At 40.5% G+C, this 23202-nt stretch overlaps 1 protein-coding gene across 6 annotated transcripts in view; it reads right to left on the reverse strand.

Annotated features, from left to right (window-relative positions):
• Positions 1–23202, reverse strand: part of fhit (fragile histidine triad diadenosine triphosphatase) — a 1241405-nt gene that overhangs the window by 779679 nt on the left and 438524 nt on the right. The gene's annotated exons all lie outside the window — the stretch shown is intronic.

Consider the following 23202-nt stretch of genomic DNA (forward strand, 5'->3'; position numbering starts at 1 on the left):
CTCACCCCGCCCATGGATGAGGTTCTATGAAAAATGTGAAGACTGCCTGGGATCTTCGCCTGCCCGCCAATCTTAAGATTGGACAGGCAGCTTTCTCAATAGAGTTCATTGTATAATTGATGGCCTTAACAGGCCTCTGACAGTTCGGAGGGTGCGCAGCCGACTCCAGTGCACGCCTGCCGAACGGAAGATCAGAGTGATGCGTGGTGATGTCGGGACGCTCGCCCAAGGTCACCGCGCATCATTTTATGCATCGGCATGCAGGGCCCACCCCCCACATGCAGAGCAGAAGATTCTGGCCTATGTCTCCAAGTTTGCAGTTAAACAAAGGAAAGCTGACAAGGCTAATTACCCACAAGTTAAGTATGAAAGACCACTATCTACTAACTATTGTATATCAATGGCCATTGACCATGTGACTGGCTCGCTGAGAATGAAATTCTTTCATCCCAAAACTCAGAACACATCTGGGACAGTCAGCAGAATAACACCAACAATACAACAGTTCTAGAGAAAGGCTGTGCCACCTTTTCCTGAGAACCAAGAAGCTTAAGAGTATTTTAAAAAAAAGCCTCTCAGCCTGATTCCAAAGCTCCGAATTCATTTGTAAAGAAATTGGACCTCCTGATATAACAGCCATGAGTGCCTGACTTCATGACCTGCCGAACATCCTTCTCTTCAAAGTAATCCTGATATCTGACCCTCATCCATCTGAACTTACCTGATCCACAATTTGGCACGCTTGCATGGCTTAATGGAAAAGTTTTCCGACTTTGGTTCGGTCGAGATGTTATCTGAAGGTTTCAGGTTCAAGTTCTGCTGTAATTGCTAGGGGAAGACAGTGATGTAATGGTAATGTCACTGTACTAATAATCCAGCCTAATGTTCTGGGGACATGGGTTCAAATCCCACCACGGAAGTTGGTAGAAATTAAATTCAATTAATAAAAATTATGGAATTGAAAGCTAGTCTGTTTCATGGTCACCATTACTATCATCAATTGTTGTAAATCTGGAAATCTGCCATCCTTACCTGGTCTGGTCTATATGTGACTCCAGATCCACAGTGATGTGGTTGACTCTTAATTGCCCTACGAAATGGCCTACTCAGTTCAAGGGAAATTAGGGATGGGCAACAAGTTCTGGCCTTGTCAGCGGCACCCACAACCCATGAAAGAATAATTTTTTCAAAAGCTTCCTTCTTCACTGGATTCACAAAGATAGGTAAACTGTTAACTATTCTTTTGGTTTATACTCGTAGAAGTGCACTATCTTCTTTCATATTCTTTCATTTCGATCTTTTGGGCTACGTGCGGGAATAAATAATCCACATTGTTTAAACCCATGAAAATCTGCTACTGGTACTTCTTAAATAGACCATACACTAACAGGGGTGTAGAAACACATACACCTGCCTTTTCAAAAACAAACCACACTGATTATGGACAGAAGGGAAGGAGATTGGGGATTTGAGTTTCTCTCTCCTCCCATGTCCAAAACACTGTGCAAAATTATCTGCCTGATCCTTAAATATGAGTTATGGTAATAGAAGGTTGCTAAGGAGGGAACTAGGGAAAATTAAATGTAGAAGAGATAAAAGCATGGATAATGGCTGTAGCAATAGATAGAGGTAAAGTTAGGGCAGAGGAATATAATGTTGCAGAGATGGAAATTAGTAGTTATGCTCCTGGATAGAGTAAGAGTATTGAAGCTCAACTTTGGTGCATAGCATGTCAGGGGTTAGGCATTGGCTGATTAAGTGCAGGCAAATGGTTGGAAATGGGCATGGAGTCAGCGACAAGGGAAAGGAGCTTATGCCAGGTGCCAAAAATGATGGCTGATAGTTGACTTTATTACATTCCTGTGAAGATTGTCACAGCATCTGGGTACCTCGTACTGACTAGCTTTGGTTGGTTAAATTTCACATGGGTCCTTTTGCAAATAATGTAGTTACAATAGATGGAGACCACTGAACTTCTGATGAATAATAGGGTCAGGAGTTGATTAATTTACCTCTCGAAATTAGTCAGTGCTGGATTTTAGTCAAGGCTGCCTCTAAGTGGAATTGGATGCAGCAAATCCTGAAGAACTAATCCTTGCTTACTCCACAGTATTTACCTTGCAGCTGAAATGGGGAAATCCGGGTTTTTGATTGAAAAAAAACATAGTCATGGGAGAGCCCGGAAAAGGTAGGATTTTTAACCAATAGTTGTTACATCTGAATTGACTTCAAATGACGTTAAGAGAAATATCTAAGGCTATATTGAGTTGGTCACAGGTACGGTGATGTTTGTGTAGAAGCAATCCTGCAGCTGCTGTCTAACACAACAGCTTTTAAAATCCCATCAACTGTTCCTAAGAGAACAATTTCAGTATGTGTCATCCCTCACATCTGTTAATTGCAATTAGGTTATTGTGAAGCTGGGTGTGATGAAAATAGCATATCATACCAATACTGTCATTACAAAAGCAGCTTATGGTGCAAAACAAAACAGTATAAACTGCACGTTATTTCCAATAACACACGTTACTTTTAACAAGGTAATTGATTTAACTATAAAGAAGCAATCAGCCTTAAAAGAAATATGTGCTAAACTGTTCATTCAATCAGTATTGAATGAAGCATTAAAAATTAATACTAGGTGCTAGCAAATATTTATGAGTACATACATAAATTACGTAAAAAAATAAATATATGCTCAGACTTTTTTTTAAATCAGGCACGTGTCAGAGAGGCATGGGAAAGTGTCCAATGTGGCTGTGAAGCACATATCATCCTAATTAGACCAAATAATCCATCAATAAAAAGCAGCGAATCAAAACAATGATCTGTAAAATGAACCAAAAACCACTAATTAACAAAATTATACTATTTTCTCTTATTAGAGCTAAAATTCAACTTTGGCATTTGAATTAAGTGGAAAGTAAAATTGGATATGTAATCTAACCAACCCACTGCCATCAATTTCACACACGTACCAAAGTTCAATTTCACCCCCTCTTCACAAAATTCTTCCATTCATTAAAAAAACCAACCAACCAACTCAGATGAAACAATCAATCCAATGTTTGGAGCAAAAAATTGCCAAGTCCTTTCAACATCCATGCTGATTCCACATTCACCGACCTGTATAGTCCTAGAAATAAAATGAAAAATCATTCATGCAAAAAGAAAATCAACAATAGTCATTGTTGATTGATCTTTCTGTATGAAATGTGGCCATTATGCATTCCTACAAAACAGTGATCATATGCTTTGAAGTAATTCACATGCTATTGAATACTGCAATACTATTGCAGAAGTTCAGTACACACCCTATTCTTCTGCACAAATGTGGAAACACTCTGTGCCCCACACAGCTTCCAATCTCTGCTCAGCTTGTGTAACTTGACCTCACAACAGCCAGCCCGAGTGTCTGGAGGCTCCAAACCCCGGGTCTCCTGGGCTCCTTTCTCCATGTGTACTCCCAAACTCCTGAACACATCACCAACTACACCTGTTAAAGACTAAGATGGATAATAGTAAGGTAAATAAGTTTACAAAAGCTGTTCATTTATATTAAGTTCTGTTACTAAAAAGTTGTATTAAAGACTGCAAAAGCATTTAACAGTCCAATGTATGTTTCTGGGTCAGCTATTGATATGCTTACGTCTAGATTCATGGAGAAATGGTAATATTACTGGGCATTAGCGGCCCAGGTTAAAATCTCACCATAAGACCATAAGACATAGGAGCAGAAATTAGGCCATTCGGCCCATCGAGTCTGCTCCACCATTCAATCGCGGCTGATACGTTTCTCAACCCCATTCTCCCGCCTTCTCCCCGTAACCTTTGATCCCCTTACCAATCAAGAACCTATCTATCTCGGTCTTAAATACACTCAATGACCTGGCCTCCACAGCCTTCTGTGGCAATGAATTCCATAGAGTCACCAATCTCTGGCTAAAGAAGTTTCTCCTCATCTCTGTTCGAAAAGGTCTTCCCTTTACTCTGAGGCTGTGCCCTCGGGTCCTAGTCTCTCGTACTAATGGAAACATCTTCTCCACGTCCACTCTATCCAGGCCTTTCAGTATTCTATAAGTTTGAATCAGGTCCCCCCTCATCCATCTAAACTCCATTGAGTATAGACCCAGAGTCCTCAAACGTTCCTCATATGTTAAGGCTTTCATTCCTGGGATCATTCTCGTGAACCTCCTCTGGACCCTCTCCAGGGCCAGCACATCCTTCCTGAGATACGGGGCCCAAAATTGCTCACAATATTCTAAATGTGGTCTGACCAGAGCTTTATAAAGCCTCAGCAGCTTTTATATTCTAGTCCTCTCGAAATAAATGCCAACATTTCATTTGCCTTCCTAACTACCGACTCAACCTGCAAGTTAACCTTAAGAGAATCCTGGACTAGGATTCCCAAATCCCTTTGCACTCCAGATTTCTGAATTGTCTCCCCATTTAGAAAATAGTCTATGCCTCTATTCTTCCTACCAAAGTGCATGACCTCACATTTCCCCACGTTGTATTCCATCTGCCACTTCTTTGCCCATTCTCCTAACCTGTCCAAATCCTTCTGCAGCCTCCCCGCCTCCTCAATACTACCTGTCCCTCCACCTATCTTTGTATCATCTGCAAACTTAGCCAGGATGCCCTCAGTTCCTTCATCTAGATCATTAATGTATAAAGTGAAAAGTTGTGGTCCCAACACTGACCCTTGCGGAACTCCACTAGTCACCGGCCGCCATCCTGAGAAGGACCCCCTTATCCCCACTCTCTGCCTCCTGCCAGACAGCCAATCTTCTATCCATGCTAGTACATTGCCTCTAACACCATGGGCTCTTATCTTACTGAGCAGCCTCCTGTGCGGCACCTTGTCAAAGGCTTTCTAGAAGTCCAAGTAGATAACATCCATTGGCTCTCCTTTATCTAACCTACTCGTTACCTCCTCAAAGAATTCTAACAGATTTGTCAGGCATGACCTCCCCTTGATGAAACCATGCTGACTTTGCCCTATTTTACTATGCACTTCCAAGTATTCTGAAATCTCATCCTTAATAATGGACTCTAAAATCTTACCAATGACCGAGGTCAGGCTATTCGGCCTGTAATTTTCCATCTTTTGCCTCACTCCCTTCTTGAACAGGGGGTTACATTAGCGATTTTCCAGTCCTCTGGGACCCTCCCTGACTCCAGTGATTCCTGAAAGATCACCACTAACGCCTCCACTATCTCTTCAGCTATCTCCTTCAGAACTCTGGGGTGTAATCCATCTGGTCCAGGTGATTTATCCACCTTCAGACCTTTCAGTTTTCCTAGCACCTTCTCCTTGGTAATGGCCACCATACTCACCTCTGCCCCCCGATTCTCTTGAACTTTGGGGATATCACTCGCATCTTCCACTGTGAAGACTGAAGCAAAGTACCTATTCAGTTCCTCCGCCATTTCTTTGTTCCCCACTACTACTTCTCCAGCGTCATTTTCCAGCGGCCCAATGTCCACTTTTGCCTCTCTCTTACCCTTTATATATCTAAAAAAAAGCTCTTGCAATCTTCTTTTATATTACTGGCTAGTTTACCCTCATATTTAATCTTCACCCTCCTTATTTCTTTTTTAGTTGTCCTCTGTTGGTTTTTGTAGGCTTCCCAATCCCCTGGTTTCCCACTGCTCAATTTAAATTCAATTAATAAATCTGGAATATAAAGTTAGTCTTAGTAATGGCCATGACAACTTTCACTGATTGTTGTAAAAACCCATCTGGTTCACTAATGCTCTTTAGGGAAGTAAATCTGCCATCCTTACCTGGTCTGATCTACATGTAGCTCCAGACCCAGAACAATGTGGTTGACTTTTAACAGCCCTCTGAAATGGTCTAGCAAGCCACTCAGTTCAAGGGAAATTAAGTATGAGCAACAGATGCTGGCCTTGTAAGTTGACACCCACCCATGAAAAAATAAAATTAACTTGTTACTCTAACCCAGAATCTCAGTATTTCTATTTGATAACATGACTCCTTCTACATCTTGCTAACTGAAAACATAATTCTGTTCTCTACAATTTAAAACCATAAGACATCAGAACAGAGATTAACCTGAGAAGACTCACCAATGCTGAGTCCTATAGGATTTGCGCAGCTGGCAAAGCAATAAATGATGGAAAATCATAGCCATAGGTTGTGAGATGAAAAAGGAGGGCTGAGTTTTAACGTGTATGGAGGCTTTGCTGCAGAAGATAATGTTATCTCGATGTTGGTCATGAATATTTGTAAAAATTTAATCTTCAATAAAAAGCAAGTGTTTTCCTCTGTGCCCAAAAATGGTAGCATTGTGCTTATATTGATGGATGGGCAATCCAGGGGGCTCAGCTAATGATCAAGAGACATGAGTTCAAATTACATAACAAAGTGGAGAATTTAAATTTAGTTAGTTAAATAAATCTGGAACTAAAAAGCTACTACCAGTAATTGTGACCATGAATAACTACCAGACAGAGGTAAAAATCCATCAGGTTCCCTATAGGGAAGGAAAACTGCTGTCTTTATCCTATCTGGCTGATATGTTGACCCTTAACTGCCCTCTAAAGTGGCCGAACAAGTCACTCGGTTGTATCAATATAACACAAAAAAAACTGACCAGACCTCATGGCACTGACCGGCCTTGACAAAGGAACGCCCTGCCCTGTCGATCCTGTGAAGTCCTCCTCACTGACATCTAGGATTCAGGCCACAGACTGGAAAAGCAACAGCTTGAAGTGGTCATTCCCATAGAATCCTAGCCTACAGCAAACATCCAGCACAGGAGTACAGTGGCCTACAGGCAGAAGGCCCTGGGAGTTCAGAACATTAACTCCAGACCTCATGAAGTCTCATGGCAATAGGTCAAACATGGGCAATGAAATCTCCTGAGGCTTACCACCTGCTGCCATCCCTCAACTGCTGAATTACCAGAAGAAGCACTGAGGGTAGGAAGGACATTTTGAGTGGGGGACTTCAATGCCCGTCACCAAGAGCAACTCGATAGCACCACTACTGACAAGGCTGGCCAAGTCCTGAAAGACATAACTGCCAGATTATGCCAATGGCAAGTGGTAAAGAACCAAAACTCGGGAAAAACCTGCTTGACCTCATCCTCACCAATCTACATGTCACAGATACATATGTCCATAACAACATTAGTAGGAGAGACCATCACACAGTCCTTGTGAAGACGAGGTCCATTCTGCACATTGAAGACACCCTCCATTGTGTTATGTGCCATTATCACCATGTTAAATTGGATGGATTTAGAACAGATCCAGCAGATCTGGGCATCCATGAGTCACTGTGAGCCATCCACAACTGCTGAATTGTATTCAACCACAATCTGTAATCCCATGGCCTGGCATATCCACCATTCTACCATTACCATCAAGCCAGGGATTAACCCTGGTTCAACGAGGAGTGTGCAAGAACAAACCAGTGGCACCATTGGGCTTTTCTAAAAATGAGGTACCAACCTGGTGAAGCTACAACACAGGATTACATGCACACCGAACAGTGGAAGCAGTATGCTACAAATAGAGATAAACGATTCCACAAGCAATGGACAAGATCCAAACTCTGCAGGCCTGCCACATGTAGCTGTGGATGGTAGTGGACAATTGATAAAAACACTGGAGGAGGAGATTCAACAAACATCACCATCCTGAATGATAGCGAACACAGCACATGAGTGCCAAAGACAAGGCTGAAGGATTTGCAACCATTTTCAGCCAGAAGTGCCGAGCACCTAATTTATCTCGGTCTCATCCTGACGTCCCCACTATCACAGAGGCCAGTCTTCAGCCAATTCAATTCTTTTACATGACATTAAGAAATGGCTGAGCGCTGGATATAACAAAGGTTACAGGCCCCAACAACAATCCTGCTGTGATGCTGAAGGACTGTATCCCAGGACTAGCCAAGCCTTTATCTAAGGTATTTTAGCACAGCTACAACACTGGCATCTACCAAATAAAGTAGAAAAACGCCCAGATATGTTCCAGCATTGAAACTGTTAAGCATGCAAAAGCCTGTTAACCACAGCTGCCTGGTACAGCTCGGCTATCATGTTAATGCAGATCTTGGGCTTTACTCAATTTCAATCTTTTATCTTTCTTAAATATGTAAAGCAACATGTATGAAACTATGCAGACAGATCTGGAGACTTCCAGAAGAGAAGGGAGACAAAGTGAAAGAAACTTAAGAAAGTGTAGACAGAATGGGAGACATGAACAAATATTGAGAGGGGTGAGAAAAAGAATCATCAAATATTCCAGCAAACAAAGAAGCTATTTTGTCATGCATGAGTTTAAGCATATATTGGATTTGGGATAAAATATCTTGTGGTTTATACATTGGAAGCAGTGGGTTGAGGGGGCTGTTGATGAAGGAATGTGAATTTTGTAATAATACAGATACTGACTCTCCACTTAGTCAATACGCAGAAATATTTGGAAGTTGCATCATGGAAATTGACCATTCAGCTCAACCAGTCCATTGTTGTTTACCCTCCATGCAACCAAACAGTCCTAATCATATTTTCCTCCTCTTTCCCTTACTTGCCTTTTCCTTCATCTATCTAACAAATCTAATATTAAATGCTGTCATAGGGTGGTACGTGGTGAGTTTGGGGGCATTTAATCAGGCGGAGGGTGGTGGGCCTTCCCAACCCCACTATTATTTCCCATAGTGGGAAACCTTTCCACCCTGCCACCAACTGAGGCCCTTAAGTAGTCAATTAATGCCCACATAAGGGCCTCATGCCAACTACTGCTGCATTAACCCGGCAGCTGGTGGGAGGCTCACCTTGCGGGGAGCGCAACAAGCAAACCCTGTCGGGGCTGCTGCTCCCAGTGGGGGACCCTCCCTCAAAGCACACAGTGCCTGAGTGAGGAACCTGGCATTGGGAAGGGGAGAACCTGGTGAGAGCCACACCCTGCACTTGCTGCTAATCCCCCTCAACCCTAGGACTCAGGTATTTCAATAGGCTAATGAATTTCTGGGCTCTCAGTCAAGTCTCATTATGTATTCTTGATTGAGGGCCCAGACATCCATTAGAGTACTAAACACCTAAGCCCCAGGGAAAACATTGCCTAATCAACAGCTCTGGCTCTCTAAACTCGCTGTCAATTTCACAATATTTATTTACACAAGGTTAAGAGGTTTCAAGTGTTTGCCATTTTATCTATTGAAACTTTAAAGGGCCTGGATGGTTGACTTTTATTGCCCTACAGTAAAAGGACATTTTTAAAAATATAGTGGAAAGTTATGAATGAATGACTGCTACCTTAAAGCTTTTTTTACGCATCCTATTGTCACTATAGAGTTCATTGATTCTATACAGTGTCTAGTGGGTCAATGGGCATGGAAGTACCACAGCTTGGCATCAGGGCATGAGGGGACAAGGGGGTGGGTGGAGGGGCACATTTTGGCATAGGGGGCATGACAGGCCATGGGATTGGGTGGGCAGGCATAGCTTGGCATAGAGGGAATGAGGGGCCAGAGGGGCTATTTGGGGGAGGGAATACCTTAGCATGGCAGAGGGATAAAGAGGATCTTTTGAACTTTCTTTTTAACAAGTCTTGCAGACTATGGTTCATGACATCTCTGAGGTACCATGAACCATGACTCATCAAAAGCCTGGCCCAACTCTGTGTAAATTGCAGAGGGCTGGGACATGCCCATCCCTGCATGAAACCAACCAGGTTGGGAGTGCAGGATGCAGGATTTTGATCTGAACCAGCCCGCACCCTTAAAAAGAACTCCTGAAAATCAGAAAACCCGGGAATGGGTTGGGAATCCCAAAATTGGGCCCTGGCCAACATTTTTAAAGGGCTCCCGAGTCATTCTGACTTGGTGAAAATCCAGCCCGTAGTCCTTATGTCGCCTCTTGTCCATTACTCACAATGTAGCAACAGTTAGCAATTGGAGGTAACTCTCAATTAATTGCAATTTGAAGAAATTCTGAATATAGATTAGCATCCATTTCACAAACGATCTCAGCCTTAAATTTATTGCCATAATTTAGTTAACAGTTCTAGTCTTCAGTCAGTTTAAATATACAGAAGGCTTTGCCAGTTCATTTTGAAATTGTGAATTGAATTTAAATTTGAACTGATGATTGAAGTGTGGGTTGTTGCAGATTTCAATATAGGTCCATGTTTCAAACTTCAAAGCCTCCTGTCATTTTTGTCAAGTTCCAACAAAAAAAATTATGCTTCTAAAGTCAGGGCAATTCTTTCATCTGTAAGTGAAGAGTCCACATCAAATTTTGGCTAATTAATACAAGACCAGCTCCTGCAAGTCATGTGCCATACACTAAGAGATGCATCTGAAGCAATGTTTCTTATCTTGGGAATTGTGGACAAGTTCCTTATGGGTTCCTGCTGCCAGTGTCAGCATCCTTGAACAATCAGAAGACTAATGAATGCACCATTATGATAAGATGTTGGACCACATCCCAAAGCATTTTGGGCTTCAGTCACCATAAACCTCCCTAACCAGATTAGATTTAGACTGGCCACAGCAGAGGCCCTGTCTTAGTTCATTACACACCACCTGTTAAACTTGATTAACAGTGCTGACTAATTGTCTGTTAAGAACATTTCATCCCATAATGGACCTCAGAAGCCTCACAAGTCTACTTAATTTAAATGTGTTCTTGCTACTAGCCAAGCCTCATTTTAAACATGAACAAATCTATCAGGCATTTTTACAGGCTTCTCTGATGGTGATGCAGAGCCACAAATTTAAAACTATAATCTCTCCACTGGCTTTACACTAGACCTTGTACGCGATGGTTTTGTGCCACCAGCTCTAAAACAAAAGGCCATATACTACCAATTTTAACTGAGGAAAAATATCTCAATGGGTCTCAAAAAATACATTGCTGCTCGAAAGGGCAAATTTAAGGATATAATGTTATGAAACCATGCTTTAGATCAAAAAATAATTTCTGAATTTACTGGCTAGGAAGCCTTAATTGAACTTTTAAAAAAGGCTAAAGCCATATTCCAGTGATTTGAGACCACTGTCAAAGATGGCTGCACATTTGCATAACTATACCTTCTACATCCCAACAACCATTGAAATGCAGACAACCTGTCCGCAAAGCTACACCAGAAACAATGGCCTTGAAAGAGGATGAATGGATCAATTTCTATCCCATTAGCAAAGCGTCCAGGCACTATCAATAGATTTTTGGGTACTAAGGATCTCGAGGCATAAAGGGAGCTGATGTTGAAATTCTGTCATGATCTATTGAATAATGCAGCAGCCTTGATAGACCAAGTGGCCTACATCTGCTTCTATTATGCTCTTATGAGATCAGTGCCAATCTAGGAAATCTGCCATCCTGGTCTGGCCCACAGCAATGTGGTTGACTCTTAAAAATGCCTTCTGAACAAGGGTAATTAGGGATGGCAATAAATGCTAGCCAGCGACGCCCACATCCCACGAGAGAATTAAAAAATAATTCCTCTAAAGTTCAAAGAATATAGTCCCAGTCCCCTCTTAGAACATCCCCCTCGTCCCAAGAACGAATTTAGTAAACCTTGGTTGTACCCCCTTCCAAGGCAAGTATATACTTGCTTAGATATGGAGACCAAGACCATACACAGTACTTCATGTGTGATCTCATCAAGCCCTACATAATTTCAACAAGGCCTCTTTACTCTTATACTTCTACCACTTTGCAATAAAGCCTAACATACTATTTTCTTTCCTAATTGCCTGCTGTACCTGTATGCTAACATTTTGTGTTCCTTGCACGAGAACACCCAAGCCTCTCTGAACATCAGTGAGTTTCCTTCCTTTTAAAAAATATTCTGCTTTTTTATTCTTACTCCCAAAATGAATAACTTCAAACCTCCCCACATTATATTCCATCTGCCACCTTGTTGCCCATACACATAACCTGTCTATATCTCTTTGCAGCCTCTTTTTGTCTTCCTCACTCCTGTTTTCCACCCTATCACACACCTCTTGTTCTTTCCTCTGCACTCCTCCTTCACCCCACTTCCATGCTTCTGTACTAGCTTATAAACAATTACATCTTCAACTTCTTCCAGTTCTGACATAAGATCGCTGACCTGGATTGTTAACTCTTTTTCTCTCTCCATAGATGCTGCCTGAACTACTGAGCATTTCCAGCATTTTTTTTTAATTCCCATTATTCCAGTCATGCCGAGCATAATGGGGACACACATATTTGTAACCAGGGTTTAAAATCAGTATTATAGGCCATCATCCAAAAATAAGCATACAATTATTTTGCCACTTTTTAAAAAGTGTAGAGGTGGCTTTTTTATTGACCTTAAGGTATTTGCTACTGTGCTATTAGTTCTATTATTTCATTTTTTGTAAAAAATGTGCTCTCTGGGGAATATTTTTTCTTGAAGACCCAAAATGTTGCTTAAAGGAATCCCGTTATTAATCAGTGCAAAATTCCACAAAATCAAATTACAGCTCATTCTTTAATTTTGAATTTACCCTCCTTTATTCTATAACACAAGCCTTTCCCATCATATTTTTTCCTGTTGGTAGCACCGCAGGGAGGAACAAAAAACAAAAACACGAAAACAGTCACCAGCTTTAAATTATTACAAAAGATAATTACCCTTTTTAGTTCTTTCTTTGCTTGCATCTTTCATAATTTTGCATGTTATTTCAACTCAGTTTAAGTTTGCCAATTGTTATAACTTGAATAACAGAATGAGTTAACAACTTCTTCTTCTTCTTTTCAACAACTTTAGATCTTGAACTCCCTCCTCCATCCCCACCCCCTTTCCATTTCTTCCCCCTTCCTTTTGTTTTTTCCAATAATTTATATAGATTTTTCTTTTCCCACCTATTTCCATTATTTTTAAATCTATACCTTTTATGCCCTGTTAGTCTTTCCACCCCACCCCCACTAGAGCTGTACCTTGAGTGTCCTGCCATCCATTCTTAATTAGCACATTCGTTTAGATAATATCACCACCTCTTTGTTCTTTTGTCTGTGACATCTTTTGATTATCTGCTCCTATCACTGCTTGCTTGTCCCTACAACCACACCCCCCACCCCCACTTCTCTCCCCCCACCCCCACCCCCAACCTTAAACCAGCTTATATTTCACCCCTCTCCTAATATTACTCAGTTCTGTTGAAGGGTCATGAGGACTCGAAACGTCAACTCTTTTCTTCTCCGCCGATGCTGCCAGACCTACTGAGTTTTTCCACGTAATTCTGTTTTTGTTAACAGAATGGGGGTTCTGTTTATTTCTATATTCGCTTTGCTAGAAAAAGTAACTAAAAATAGCGTGACAATAACATGGTTTATTTCCAATATAAGGTAGGTTTCTCAAAAAAAAACATTTTGGAAGAAAATTACAATCAGTCATTGCTGCAATTTGTCTAAATTTTTATGGTAATGTTCATTTAAGGGGAGCTGCAAACACTTGTACATGACTTGAATGCAACATGATAATAATCTGAACATAAGCTTGTGCTGAAGAATTGCCACACTGAAATTTAAAAACTGGGGGTTTATTGAACAAATATTGTAACTTTTGAGAAACAAAGGAACAACATATAGGAAGGATATCTTAGTAAAAGAGCTGGCCATGTCACAAAAACACAAATTTGTAGAAAAACAGGCTGCGATATTCAAAGGACTCCATCCTATTTGGTCTCTATCGTTTAAGTTAAAAATGTTGATAAGGCCATCTTCAAAACATATTTAACAGCAGGCTTCTCATTAGGTAAACGTGACCTTCATATAAGGCAGTCTTGAAAACATGTTTGCACTGTACTGAACCAAGAGCATGCTCTCTTTACTTAAGCTGCAGACAATGCTCTCTATGAAAGGTTACATGTTTCAGTCAAACAACAGAAAGACACCACAAGAATGAACAGAATGAAGATGTCTTATTTTTCCAAATATATAGCAGATCTTTGACCAAACAATGTATTAGCTTTACAAACCTGCATGAAAAAAGCAACAGATTCCTTTACCATGAGCAGGATTATAGAATCTCTCTTGTGAAATTAGTTTCTACTTCATTAATAAAATTGGGGTAAACAGAACAAGTTTTACAATTTTTGTCAGTACCAAAAAAAAGACAAACAACATCCCTGTCTAGTTCAATGAAAAGAAAAACCCATAAGTACACCACATACATCATGGGAGCACATCAAGAGTTCTTTTAATGCTGTTTGTAACTCAAATGTGCTTTTGGATCAATGCAATGTATTGTCAACACTTTCAAAATGAGTAATGCCACAGTGTGGAGTGAGCACCAATGAAGGTAAAGTCGCACAGAAAAACAAATGCAGCAACCAATACAGAATTTGTATAAACAGGCATTGATGGAATGCCAGCGGTACACATATAGTTTACAGAGTGCAATTTAGAGCTCCCTGTTGACTATTCGAACAATGTATCTCATCATCAAGGTCAGGAAAGTATACCCAATTGCATTAGGACAGTGTTGTCCAATATGTTAGCCACTAGCCACATATGGCTAATTGCAATCCAGATGTGGCTAATTGTGTTTCTGATTAGTAAATTAAATATGAGTAATGGGCAACATCTTTGGATATGTGTTCTCAATATTTATATTCATACAGCATATGTATGTTTACTTTAACCTTTTCTTGTGTTTGTTGGTAAAACAAAAAGGTTATGCGCAAGTTTTTTTTTGATTGTGAGTGCTTTAATTCCTGGCTACTGAATAATGGTAGAAAATTGTTAAGTAAATGTGTACATGAAATATATGAGTTCATAAGATACTTCCTACTAAAATTAGTGCATGAGAATATAATTTTATTACCGTAGCCACACCTGTGGCTAGTCAGCAATTTCAATTAAAGTGTTTAAGGTTTGCTAAGCCCAGTGAATTTGGGTAATCTGAATTCAATTCTGATCAAAGTTCACAATATAAAACTAACTAGAACTGAGTCCGATTTTCACTAGTTAGGTAGAAATATTCAGTATGTAAGCAACTGGTGTGAGAATTGGAAATGTCACCTTAGTGACATTAAGGTGACATTTCCAATTCTCACATTAGTTGCTTACATGCTGAATATTTCTACCTAACTAGTGAAATTCGGACTCAGTTCTAGTTAACTTTTTATTGTGAACTTTGATCAGAATTGAATTAAGATTGCCCAAATTCACTGGGCTTAGCAAACCTTTAACAGCCATATGAAAACAATGTTCCATCTTATCTATAGGTCAAAAATAGGTTGCAGTGGTTCCAACATAATGGATCATTCAATTTGATGGTGTTTTGACTAGTTCTTCAGGTTGGATATTGAGCAAAATTTTGTTCACATGAACGTCAGAAGTGATGCAGGGACATATAATAAGCTCAGTTATTACTTCAAGAACAAAGAAAAGCAACATCTGAGTTTACAGTAGAGTTTCCTGATTCTCAGTGATGTTCATTCATTTGAGTCAAAAAATGGGAGTCAAGTAACACATACGATACACAGGTTTAATATTTTCTTGCCAAATTTCTCTCCTCCTCTCCTAAATGTCATGTCTCCATAGTTTAACAGCCTTCAGTGTTTAGGGAGCCATTCCTCTTAAGCCTAAACATAAGATTCATATCATATTTCACCATGTGGAGAACATAGTCAAGCCCAATTCAGTCCATACTTATATATACACTTAACAGCACAAATTATCCAATAGCAATCTAAAGCAGAAACTCTGGCTGTTTTTCTCCTCCACAGCTGCAGGGTTTAAGATCTATTGTGCTGTATATATGGTTGCAGCAGATGAAATCAGTGTCACAGGCAGAATTTACGCACTTCATTTTACTGCCCATGATCGGTCTGTTTGTATGTCAGAGGTGTGTGTTTTCTTTTACTGGCAGTGTGTCCCCCAATTAAAATATTCCAACAAGCATTTTGTAAGTTTAAAAATAAAGAAGGTTATTTATTATTAGACCTACCCTGAATTGAGCACAATATTTCACTCGTCTCTCTCACACACTTTCACATATGTAAAGATTAAATATAGATGAAAGTAATATACTGTTACAGCTTATAATTATATTAGTCTCTTTCATAAGACCATATGACATAGGAGCAGAAGTAGGCCATTAGGCCCTGAGTCAGCTCTGCCATTCAATGAGATCATGGCTGATCTGATAATCCTCAACTCCATTTTCCTGCCTTTTCCCCATAACCCTTGATTCCCTTACTGATTAAAAAACTGTCCACCTCAGCCTTGAATATATTTAATGACCCAGCCTCTACAGCCCTCTGCAGTAAAGAATTCCACAGATTTACTACCATCTGAGACAAGAAATTGCTCCTCATCTCTGTCTTAAATGGACACCCCCTTACTCTGAGATTATGCCCTATGGTCCTAGACAAGGGGAAACAGCCTCTCAGCATCTACCCTGTCAAGACCCCTAAGAATCTTATATGTTTCAATAAGGTCGCCTCTCATTCTTCCAAACGCCAACAAGTACAGGCCCAACCTACTCAACCTCTCCTCATAAGAAAATCCCTCCATAACCGGGATCAACCTAGTGAGCCTTCTCTGGACTGCCTCCAATCTTTCCTTAGATAAGGGGACCAAAATTGTTCACAGTATTCTAGGTGTGGTCTAACTAGTGCCTTGTATAGTTTTAGCAAGACTTTCCTATTTTTATACTCCATTCCCTTTGAAATAAAGTCCAACATTCCATTTGCCTTACCTATTTCCTGCTGAGCTTGTATGTTAGCTTTTTGGAATTCATGCACAAGGACTCCCAAATTCTTCTGTGCTGTAGCCTTCTGCAGTCTTTCTCCATTTAAATAATATTCAGCTCCTCTATTCTTACTGCCAAAATGCATAACCTCACATTTTCCCACTTTATATCCCATCTGCTAAGCTTTTGCCCACTCACTTAAACTGTCTATTTCCCTCTGTAGACTCTTCTTGTCATCCTCAACACTTGCCTTCCCACCTATTTTTGTGTAATCCACAAACTTGGCAATAATACATTCACTTCCCTCATCTAAGTCATTAATATATATTGTAAATAATTGTGACCCGAGCACAGATCCCTGTGGCACTCCACTAGTTACAGGCTGCCATCCCAAAAATGACCCCCTTATCTCAACTCTCTGTCTTCTATTAATTAGCCACTTCTCTATCCATGCTAATATACTAACCCCAACACCATGAGTTCTTATTTTACTAAGTAGCCTTATGTGCAGTACATTATCCTACGCCTTTTGGAAATCCAAATATATTATATCCACTGGTTCCCCTTTATCTATCCTGCTTGCTGCCTCCTCAAAGAATTCTAATAAATTTGTTAGACATGATTTTCCCTTCATGAAGCCGTGAAGCAGGGACTCTGTTTGATTAGATTATATATTTCTCAATGCTCTGCTATTACATCCTTTATAATAGACTCCAACATCTTCCCAATGACAATTGTTGAGCTAGCTGGCCTATAGTTACCTGTTTTTGTCTCCCTCCCTTTTTGAATAAGGGTGTTACATTGGCCGTTCTCCAATCCTCTGCGCTTTTCCAGGATCTAAGGATTCTTCAAAGATTACTACCAGTGCATCCATTATCTCTGTAGCTACTTCCTTTAATATCCTAGGATGCAGCCTATCAGGTCCAGGGACCTACTGGCCTTTAGCCCCATTAGGTTCCCTGGTACTTTTTCTCTAGTGATAGTTATTGTATTTATTTCCTTCACCCCCCTATTTTGCCTTTTGATTATTTAATATTTTTGGAATGCTATTGTATCTGCTACTGTGAAGACTGAAGCAACTCATTATTCAACTCCTCTGCCATTTCCTGGTTTCCCATAATTATTTCCCCACCCTTATTCTCTAAGGGGCCTATGTTCACTTTGGCCTCTCTCTCCCTTTTTATATATATAAAGAAGCTCTTACTGTCCGTTTTTACATTACTTGCTAGTTTACTCTCAAAGTCTATTTTCTCCCCCTTTATTATATTTTGGTCATCTTTTGTTGGTTTTTAAAACTTTCCCAATTCTCTGTCTTACCACTAATCCTTGCCACATTGTATGTTTTATCTTTCAATTTGATATTGTCCTTAACTTCCTTGGTTAACCATGGTTGGTTTATCCCTTTCCTTGAATCCTTCTTCCTCACTGCGATATATCTTTGTGGAGAGTCATGAGCTATTTTCTTAACCATCTGCCTTTGTTCATCAACTGTTTTTTCTGCTAAACTGCTTTCCCAGTCCACACATCGCTATCGTGCTTCTTCCATGTTTTACTAACAAAGCTACCCTACCATCCTTTCCTTCCTGCCTGTCCTTTCAAAAAGTCACATACCCCTGAATATTTAGTTCCCAGCTTTGATCTCCTTATAGTCATTACAGAGATGTGGTTACAACATCATATCCATTATCCTCTATTTGTGCTGTTAATTCGTTTATTTTGTTCCAAATACTACGCACATTTAAGTAAAAGGCTATTAATTTTGCCTTTCTACCATTTTTCCCCCATTGAACCTATTTGCTGCTTTTTAAAAATGTTTGTACATGGTGTCCCTTCCAGTCACACTCTGCCCTCACTGTATTTACCCTTATTTAAGTTTAGCACAGCTGTTTCCAACCCAAGTTTCTCACTCTCAAACTGAATGCTAAATTCTACCATATTATGGTCACTGTTTCCTTGGGGATCCTTTACTCTGAGATCATTTGTTAAACCTGCCTCATTACACATTACCAGATCCAAAATAGCCTGATCCCTGGTTGGATTCACAACACATTGTTCTAAGAAATTGTCCCGAATATGAATTCTTGCTCGTGTCTACCTCTGCCAATTTGAATTTCCCAATCTACATAAAGATTAAAGTCACCCACAATTAATGTACAGCCTTTTTTAACATGCCCTCATTATCGCCTGATTTATTCTCTGTCCTACAGTAAAGCTACTGTCAGGGGGCCTATAGACTACTCCCACCAGTATCTTCTTCCCCTTGTTATTTCTTACCCACACCCATATGGATTCTACATCTTCCAATCCAAGATCCTTTCTTGCTATCATACTTATTTCATCTCATACTAACAAAGCTACCCCACCACCCTTTCCTTCCTGCCTGTCCTTTGGAAAGGTCACATCCCCCTGAATATTTAGTTCCCAGCTTTGATCTCCTTGTAACCATGTCTCCATCATGGCTGTAAGATCATACCCATTAACTTCTATTTGTGCCATTAATTCATTCATTTTGTTCCGAGTACTACGTACATTTACGTAAAGAGCCATTAATTTTGCCTTTTTACCATTTTTCCCCCTTTGACCCTATTTGCTGCTTTTTTTAATGTTTGTACACTCTGTCCCTTCCTGTCACACTCTGGGTATCATTACCTAAATAGCTAACCTGTAATGCTGCCATATCCTTTTGCTTTGTAAGTCTATGTATCCCCTTTCCAGAACCCTCCCCACTTCTATTTAGTTTAAAGCCCTCTCTCTAGCCCTAGTTATTCGGTTCGCCAGGACACTGGTCCAAGCATGGTTCACGTGATGCCCGTCCCAACGGATCAGCTCCCTTCTACCCCAATACTGGTGCCAGTGCCCCATGAACTGAAACCCATTCCCCCCACACCAATCCCTGAGCCATGCATTTAACTCCTTGATTTTAGCTATCCTATGTCAGTTTGCCCGTGGCTCAGGTAGCAATCCTGAGATTATTACCTTGGGGACCCTGCTTTTTAATTTAGCTCCTAACTGTTCAAATTCTTTCAGCAGAACCTCCTTTCTAGTCCTATCAATGTCGTTGGTACCAACATGGACAACGACAACTGGTTCCCTCCCCTCCCACTCCAAGTTCCTGTCCAGCCCTGAGGAGATGTCCTTAACCCTGGCATAAGGCAGGCAACACAGCCTTCAGGACACACGCTCACGGCTGCAGAGAACAGTATCTATCCCCCTAATTACTGTTCCCTACTACTACTACGCTCCCATTTGCTCCCCCCACTTGAATGGTTCCCTGTACCATGGTGCCATTGTCAGTTCACTCATCCTCCCTGCAGTCCCCGCTCTCATCCACACAGCTTGCAAGAACCTTGTAACTGTTGGACAGTTTGCAGGGGCCGAGGCTCCTCGAACGCTACGCCCTGGGTCTTTACCTGCAGTCACACCCTCCTGTCCCTGATCACAGGCCAAATTTGAATTACCTAATCTGAGGGGTGTGACCACCTCCTGGAGCAAAGTGTCCAGGTAACTTTCCCCCTCCCTGATGTGGCACAATGCCTGCAGCTCGGACTCCAGCTCCTTAACTCGGATCCGAAGATCCTCGAGTTGCAAACACTTGGTACAGATTTGTTCACTCTGGATCACCTTGGTGTCCAGTAGCTCCCACATGCTGCAGCAGCAACACATTACCTGTCCTGCCATCGCTATCGTATTTTGTTGAATTTATTAATTAGTTATTCTAATGTCCCCATTCTTTACACTGTATTACTTTTTTTTATACACACCAGTATTGATCTTATAATTAACAAGCTATCTTTAAGAAAAAGAGAAAAAAAGACTAGTGATCTAAACACAAACAAAAGGCCTTACTTTAACTTTAAAGACTATAAATGCTTACCAATCCTACTCACTAATCAGCTGCTCTCCATGCTCTTACGCTGTTTAATGGTCTCACTCTTCTCTCACTCTCTCACCGTTAAAGGCTCCGCTCCCCTTTCTGTAAATGACCATACTTTTTCTCACACACTCTCTCACTGTTAAAGGCCTTGCTCCTCTCTCACTCTCTCACTGTAAATGACCACGCTGTTTCTCTCACATTTTCTCACTGTTAAAGGCGATGCTGTTTCTCTCACATTCTTGCTGTAAATGACCACGCTGTTTCTCTCACGCTATTTTGCTGTAAAAGGCCTCACTGTTTCTCTCACACTCTCTCACTGTAAATGACCAAGCTGTTTCTCTCACACTCTCTCGCTGTAAACAACCACGCTGTTTCTCTCACACTCTCCCACTGTTAAAGGCCCCGCTGTTTCTCTCACACTCTCTCACTGTAAATGACCAAGCTGTTTCTCTCACACTCTCTCGCTGTAAATGACCACGCTTATTCTCTCACACTCTTTCGCTGTAAATGGCATGGTAGGCCTGTGGTTTCTTTGAAACAGTTGATGCTTTAAAGTTGAAGTGAAGGTCTTGTAAAGTGAGGGATTCTCAGCAGACTGTGAGATTTCTTACAGTTGAATTTCTACGAGGTTGGTTCTCAGGTGAACTTTAACCGGAGCAGGTTGGGGAGCCCTTCTCTCGGTTGGTGTCTCCCACTTTCAAGATATTACTGTTAATTACCTTGGCTGCTTGCTGACTTGCAGCTAGTTCAATGGCTTTTGGTGGAACACTCTCTCTACAAGCAGCTTCTTGTTGATTTTAAAAGCAGGCAACAAAAATTATTCCATCATCATGTGATCCTTTTGGTTTATTATACATCTTGTGTTGTGGGTTTCACACCCCAAGAGTTTGAGGCAGCCAGTGTCTTTGTATTTGAATGACCCATTCAATTTGTTAATACCCTTTTAGATTAGTTTCAGTAAAGGGCATTGATCCAACCTCAGTTTGAATGTTTCTTATGTTCTCTCGAGACAGGAGAGTGGTTTCAATCTACAAAAGCTGTCAGGTGACCATCGGGCAGCCATCTTTTGCAGACTTTTATGTTCTGTTTTAAAATACAAAAATTAGTTTGAAGTTCAGAATTTACTGGGGCATGACATAAGTTAACCCAAAACAAATAGGGAATTAAACCAAAGACCTATTGGCTTGTATCACTCAATTATGTGTTGCTTTTACAAACTGAGTTAATTGGGAAGCTTGAGCTTATTTTTTGTCCGTCAGGTGCCTGACATGGAAGTCAAGCAACTGAGAAGTATGCACCAAACTACAGGGTTTCATTTTATGCAACATATAGTGCACATGCTTCCCCCATAAGGACCAATACCAAGGCCACAGAGTTTAGGCACGGTTCAACAAAACCACCAAGTTTATAAAGGGGTATTACTGGAGTTTAACTAGCTAGAACAGTGCTGCTAACAAAACCCGATTCCCCCCGTTACCTCAGCTAGTACCACACTAGCACCTGGATTTTGATTTGCAAGATTATCTGAGCAACACAGGAAGAATCCCACTCTGCAATGATAGCTCTTCTCCTGCAGGTTTCAATTCTGAGCTGACTCATAGCATCTCATTCTGCCCTAGGAAACAGCGAATCTGTTTAGTTCAGACATTTGTTACCAAGTCAAAGTTTCTAAGCTTCCACCATCAGGCACCACCTTAATACCAAAGACAAAGAAAAGCAGGGAGATAAGGAGGTAAGATACTGGTTGGTCAACAGTCAACTTGCAATAATGGGATGAGTCCATCCCTAGATGGACAGTAAGTACCAGGAGCATGAGAGTGAAAGAGATCATGGAAATTGTGGCTTTCAACCTTCTGTGGATCTGTGTGACCCAAAGTACATCCATTCAGTTCTCTAACTTTGACACAGAGTCTAACTTTTGATGCATCTGCACCTTTTTTAGTCCTTCAGTGGGCAGCAGAGCCTTCAATTGTCTCATCCATACTCTCTGGAACTCTTTGCCTTTACCTCTCTGGCCTTGCAGCACTCTCTCCACCTTTAAAAAAATTGTTAGTCCATCCTTTTGACTAAGCTTACAGTAATGTCCCTTAATTCAGCAGCCTTCTCAGCATCACCTCTGTGAAGAACCTTTGAACTACTAAACTATATAAATATTAGTTATTGCTGTTATTCGTATCCATTCTGTGACTGGTGGTGGGGCCATTTTTTTTCTAATTTAAAAAAATACTTCCTTGGCAATTACTTGACTAAACTTTGTTGTGCTGTTATTCCAGGATCAATTAAATTCTCTGAAATTAACATAGACATAGACATTAACATAGAAGAGCGTTCCAAGCTGGCTATAGTTTGAGGATGTTCCATAATTTTCTTCCAAAAAGGTATTAATATTGCTATATTCTGCATAATGTATTTTCAGAACAATGTATCTAATATATGTTAAGACTTGATACTAACTTCTAACATTCATTAAAATGATCAGTTAATAAATTTGAGAAACTTGCACAATGTAAAATGTTGCAGCGTCCTTATGATTAAAAATCAACAAATATTCTGTAGATCCCTCATACTGCCAAGACAATCAAAGCAGGCGATTCTATATTCCTTCAACTTCAATTTCTAATTTTGAACTTTGCCTT

Source organism: Cetorhinus maximus, chromosome 6 (genome assembly GCF_964194155.1).
Source record: "Cetorhinus maximus chromosome 6, sCetMax3.hap1.1, whole genome shotgun sequence".
NCBI classification, from domain to species: domain Eukaryota; kingdom Metazoa; phylum Chordata; class Chondrichthyes; order Lamniformes; family Cetorhinidae; genus Cetorhinus; species Cetorhinus maximus.